This window comes from Misgurnus anguillicaudatus, chromosome 17 (assembly GCF_027580225.2).
Source record: "Misgurnus anguillicaudatus chromosome 17, ASM2758022v2, whole genome shotgun sequence".
NCBI classification, from domain to species: Eukaryota; Metazoa; Chordata; class Actinopteri; order Cypriniformes; family Cobitidae; genus Misgurnus; species Misgurnus anguillicaudatus.
Window position 1 is genome coordinate 25,091,273 of NC_073353.2, and position 6,098 is coordinate 25,097,370.

Sequence of the window (6,098 nt, forward strand, 5' to 3'; positions counted from 1 at the left end):
GTCAAAAAAGGAAATGATTGATTGTTCTCTTGAACCTGAAAGGAAGTATACACTAGACTTCCTGTAACTGAAGCACTATAGTCATGCTAGGAAGCCAGTGCTCAGATGATGCTAAAACAATAGATGAAGTAGAAGTGGAGAGAGAATGAAGAACAATATAAACAAGAGAAAGTAGTGAATGAACACAATGCGTCAGGAATTGTGGGAAAAAATGAGAAACTGTCAATCCCACTGTAAAGTATATGGAGATTATATGAGAAAAAAACTGAGAAATAAATGTCATTTTCTATATGATATAAAATGTAAGGGTGCTTGCCTAAAGGGTTAAGTTATACAATATTAATAGTATGTTAACACAACACACATTAATAAATGAGTAGATGAAAAGTGAAGAAATGAATGAAGAGTAACATAAAAGAAAACGAAGCCATAAGTTGCTAAATTTATAAATGATTTCATCCCATTATTTTACCCTGATGGAAAACATTCTCCTGCTCTGTTTCCCACCCTTTAGCTTTTTCTTTGTCATATTCCTCCCATACTCCTAATTTCATTTCTACATACACTACAAACTATGTTTTCATTAATGTCACCACGTTCTGGGTTTATTTTCATTCTCATAAGGGGTTTTCAAAGTTGTTAAGTCCTTGAAGTTAAAAGTTTCATGTTTTATATTGTTCAGACTTTTACCAGGGCTTAAAGGGACACTCCACTTTTTTTTTGAAAATATGCTTATTTTCCAGCTCACTTAAAGTTAAACATTTGATTTTTACCATTTTTAAATCCGTTCAGCCAATTTCCGGGTCTGGCGGTACCACTTTTAGCATAGCTTAGCATAATCCATTGAATCTGATTAGACCATTAGCATTGCTCTCAAAAATAACCATTTTCGATATTTTTCCTATTTTAAACTTGACTCTTCTGTAGTTATATCTTGTACTAAGACCGACGGAAAATTAAAAGTTAAGATTTTCTAGGCCGATATGGCTAGAAACTATACTGTCATTCTGGCGTAATAATCAAGGACTTTGCTGCTGGCTGCAGCAGGCGCAATGATATTACGCACTGCCCGAAAATAGTCCCCTTGGTTACTTTTAATAGCAGGGGTCTATTTTCAGGCACTGTAATATCACTACACACCATGTAGCCATGTTACAGCAGCAAAGTTCTTGATTATTATTTTTGTCGGTCTTAGTACACGTTGTAAAAGAGTCAAGTTTTAAATAGTAAAAATATCTAAACTCTTTGGTTATTTTTTAGCGCGCTGCTAATGGTCTAATCAGATTCAATGAATTATGTTAAGTTCTGCTAAAAATGGTTAGCGCCAGAGACGCAGATCGGCTGAATGGATTTCAAAATGGTAAAAATCAAATGTTTAACTCTAGAGGAGCTGGAAAATGAGCATATTTTCAAAATAAGTGAAGTGTCCCTATAAAAGTAATCCATTCCGTTTTTTACACAAACTCATTAGATCAATAACTTTGAGGATAACGTTCCTATTTGCATATTTATAAGACAAATGACGTTGACGACTGTATCTCGTGATAGATGCTTGTCAGTGGTAATAGCATGATGTAAACCCGACAATATGACAAATAATATGGTGTTTACACCAGTTAACATGCCTGCTGTAATGATTCGACTTTTTTTCTCAGACATTTGAAGTTTCTTGGACTGTAAAATGTTCATAAATATTTCATTTGGTAAGCACTGACTCTGTTTTTGATTGTCTCGTGTGTTGCTAAACAAGTGGTGTTACATATCTTACCACAATGTAAAAAACGCTGATGTCCACAGTTAAAACATTAAATAATTGTTTTTCATATGTGTCGGATCAGACATTCATTATCCAGGCTTAAAAGCAGATGGTTATACATTTTATAAATGCAATAAAAGCAATTAGGTACAAGAGGCGTGAAAAAGTCAAGACTGAAAGGTGTTTGTAAAATTTAGTATAAAGTCTTTTTTATTTTATGCATGCTTCGATTAAATAAATTAAAAAAAATTCTTCAAAAAAATGTATTATATTAAGTCAATAACTGATTACTTGAATCATGCAATTTTACAAAATAACAAAAAAGTAACATGACAATAACATTATTCTTAATCGAGCCCATTTAAGTAATCTACCACACTCCGTTGTTTTTCATCAGGTATAAACCTACATCCTGAACATAAATGGGGGTCAATTATCAGGACACATTAAACTGCAGGACCTGCCACAGCTGCTGACTGATCTCTGAACCCATAATGGAATTAATGTAACCACTAATAAAATTAACTAAAGCATACATCCCTACAGTATAGCCTACATACACACACATAGCTTACTGCATACTGAATATCATCATATCAAGGGTCATTGTTTGAGGGTGGCTTGTCACATCACATATAATCCCTTTCCTGCATTATTCTGTGTGATTGTGTCTGAACAATGAAATACTGAAATTCTAGAAACTATTTTAGTTTGCTTGTTTTTTCTTTGTACTAGAAAGTGTGTTCAAATGTAATCAAAAGTAAAGTTATTACAGCCCATAGCAACAAAATGAACAGTGTGAATGACTTTATTTGTGAACACACACACGTACACCCAATAGCAAAAGAGAAACCCATCCTAGATCGGACTTGTCATATATACGTACAAACACACATGTAACCTGCAGCAAGGGCAGTGGCGGATGCAGAACGTGACATATGGGTGGGCATGGATTAAGTCCGGGTGGGCCTGAATCTATGGGTGTCACTTTTGAATAAGAAACTATAACAAGTCTATAAAATTCGTCAAAACTTCAGAACACTAATTTAAACAGCATACACACACACCCGAACTGCACGTCACATTTTTGACATTATTGATACTTTAAATTGTAATGCAACGTGACATTTATTAAGCCTTTTTGGTAAAAAAAATATTGGGCTCTCATAGGCTACAAAAAAGAACCTGCACACAGTGACAGAAAATATAAATGAACCCCAAAAAACCTTATACTTTTCAAAATAACCTATTAAAGTGTTTAAATAAATACGGCTACTAAATGCTTAAAATGAAGCTTCTAACATCATATTCTCTTCATGCAAATCACTAAAAATATATTTTCGTTCTCACATATTTAAGTTAACTTACTAAATAAAGAAAGAAAAGGGAATTGCTAGAATAATGTAGACTCTGGGGTTAAACGAAATGACAAATAAATAAACATTTAATATACTTTTTGATGAGCACAAGAGCAAGCCTACTCGTGAAGAGCGGAGCCGAGGAGCGCGCATATCAGACGTGAACGAAAGGAATAATGGATTTAATGCTTTCACTTCATTTCGCAATACAGTCTCCTGAGGTTGCGTATAAATAGCACGAGGTGTGGAGCTCGTGCAGTGCGTGCGCCGGGTTCCACTTTGGCGTGCGTGTGATACGCAGGTCCTTCCCATTCACTTAAACGGGGCATCTTTTTTGTCGTTTTAGTTATTGGTTTCTCTATTTTTTTCTGTTTTTTAAACCATTTTCGCTTGGGTTTAGGGTTAGATTTTAGATTAGCTTAATAAGGTTATTTAATATACAGGTTTCTCAATGTTTTTGTCCGTATTTAAGCCATGGTCGCTTGGAGTTGGGGTTAGAGTTGGGGTTTGGGTTAGGATGTCATTTTTATATAACAAAAAGTTGTTCTAGCCCTAAACCCAAGCGAAAATGGCAAAAAAACAGCAAAAAACCGAGAAACCAATAAACAAAAGACAAAAAAGATGCCCCGTTTAAGTGAATGGGAAGGACTTGCGTATCATATGCACGCCAAAGTGGAATTTGGCGTATGTATTGCACGAGTTTTACACATCGTGCTATTTATACGCATTGCATTTCCTGACAGTTTCACTTGTTAGTGAGGATAGTAATGGCTAACAAGATGACGCCGAATTACATACAACATAATTACCTAACTAAATCTGAGAGAATGCAAACACATTACAATATTTTTTCCTCGCCCGACGGCCAAGGCGCATCATTTTTTTTTAGCCCGACAGGAATTCGCCATAGCCCGTAATGGACGTCGGGCAAGCGATTTTGCGAGGTTTGTTTTGTAGAAAGACTTTCTTTAAAGTGAATTTCGTTTTGTATAAATTGTATCTTAATATTAATCAATGTTTGATCAAACAATTGCCTCGATTTAATAAATAAGAAGCAAACCAAGAACGTCTGTGGTGTGGATTGAAGTGAACCCACTATATTTCCGCAGCCTACGTCTTTCTGCTTTAATGCATTTCTTAAAACAATGTCTGAATTACACAGTAGGCTTATAGGTTGTTATGATAGGCTATTTGTTGCTTAAAAGCAATAGGCTATATTGTATAAAGTGTAGCAATAAACGTGGCGTGACTTATAGTGCTGCTATATCGCTATATCAAACAACATCACTATGATCAGATGTTTTCTTTCTATTTTTTACCCCGCTGTCATATTTGTTGTGTGTTTATGTTATTGAGAGGAAAGCGCGCAGCACATATTTATAACGTGTTGTTATTCAAAATACGTTTTTTACTTGCTTGCAAAAAAAGTTCTCAAAGTGATCATGGCTGAAAGCTGCTCGGGAATATTTCATTATAACGCAACATTCAACTGCTTTAATAGTTTTTAAATAGTTATCAGGCTTACTTATAATTTTACTGTTTTTAACATAACATGCAATAGATAAATTACACAACATAAATTAATATAAATGTCTAAATATACCGAGTAGTATTTTTTACATTTCTGTTTGGGCGGGCCAGCTGTCAATCTGGGCGGGCCCAGGCCCGCCCAGGCCCGCCCATAGCTCCGCGCCTGAGCAAGGGGGATTCAAATCGAAAAGATTCCCTCGTACTCAAACACGCGGAGTCACGTGCACATACATTACACACAAATGCACAGAAACCCTTGAGCAAGGAGGAATGAAACCTAAAAGATTTTCATTATATAAAGCTGACATACATCTTCCAGCTCTTAGCCAATGAACAGCATAAATAAAGACAGTAGAAAATATAAAATAGCTCATGGCTCTATTAGTTTGTTTCTGTAATGTTGGATTTGCAGTATAACCTCACAGCAATTGAAGAAGAAAGAATGAAGGAGACCTGAAACATGTGACATGAGGTACAACTTTCTCTTATTAATATATCTTATACTATTGTATCCATTTTTAGTACATTGCATTATTCTGCATCATATAGCTAATGTTTCAGTTGCAATATTTGGGCAAATTAGAGGCTACAAAAACAGGTTTTGATTTGTATAAAAATAATTTTGCTTGCCTACTGTCAGAAGAAATGGTAAAAAAATGGGCCTTAACTGTTACTGGGGTTGAACCCTTTTAAAAAGCACTCCTTTGCACCCAAAGAGTGCATATTACTACCTCAAATGTATATATTGGTATCAAATGTACACATCTGATACCAATATGAAGTTTTAAACCCTGAATATAGCTTAAGTGCCTCAGTGAGATTTAATATAAGTCCGTCTGGCAGAACAAAAATGGTAAAAAATGGCCTTAGCAGTCACTTGGTCGGTTCCTTTTAAAAAAGTACTTTGCACCTTTAAAGTTCATATTAGTACCCGAAGGTACATACTGGTAACAAATGTGTACATATCTGTACCCACAGTAAGTGATACATGGACCCTTAAAGGGTACTGCCCCAGTGACAGTTAGGCACCATCATTTGCCCATTTTAAAGAAACTTTAAAGGGACATTCCACTTTTTTAAAAAATATGCTCATTTTCCAGCTCCCCTTGAGTTAAACATTTGATTTTTACCTTTTTGGAATCCATTCAGCTGATCTCCAGGTCTGGCGGTATCACTTTTAGCATAGCTTAGCATAATCCATTGAATCTGATTAGACCATTTAGCATTGTGCTAAAAAATAAATAAAAGAGTTTCAATATTTTTCACTGAGTAGTTCCTAGCCATATCTGCATAAAAATTGCATCTTTTAATTTTCCGTTGGTCTTAGAATGTGATGTAACTACAGAAGAAGTTTTACTTAAAATATCAAAACTCTTTTTTTCTTTTAGCGTGATGCTAATGGTCTAATCAGATTCAATGGATTGTGCTAGCTATGCTAAAAGTGCTGGCGCCAG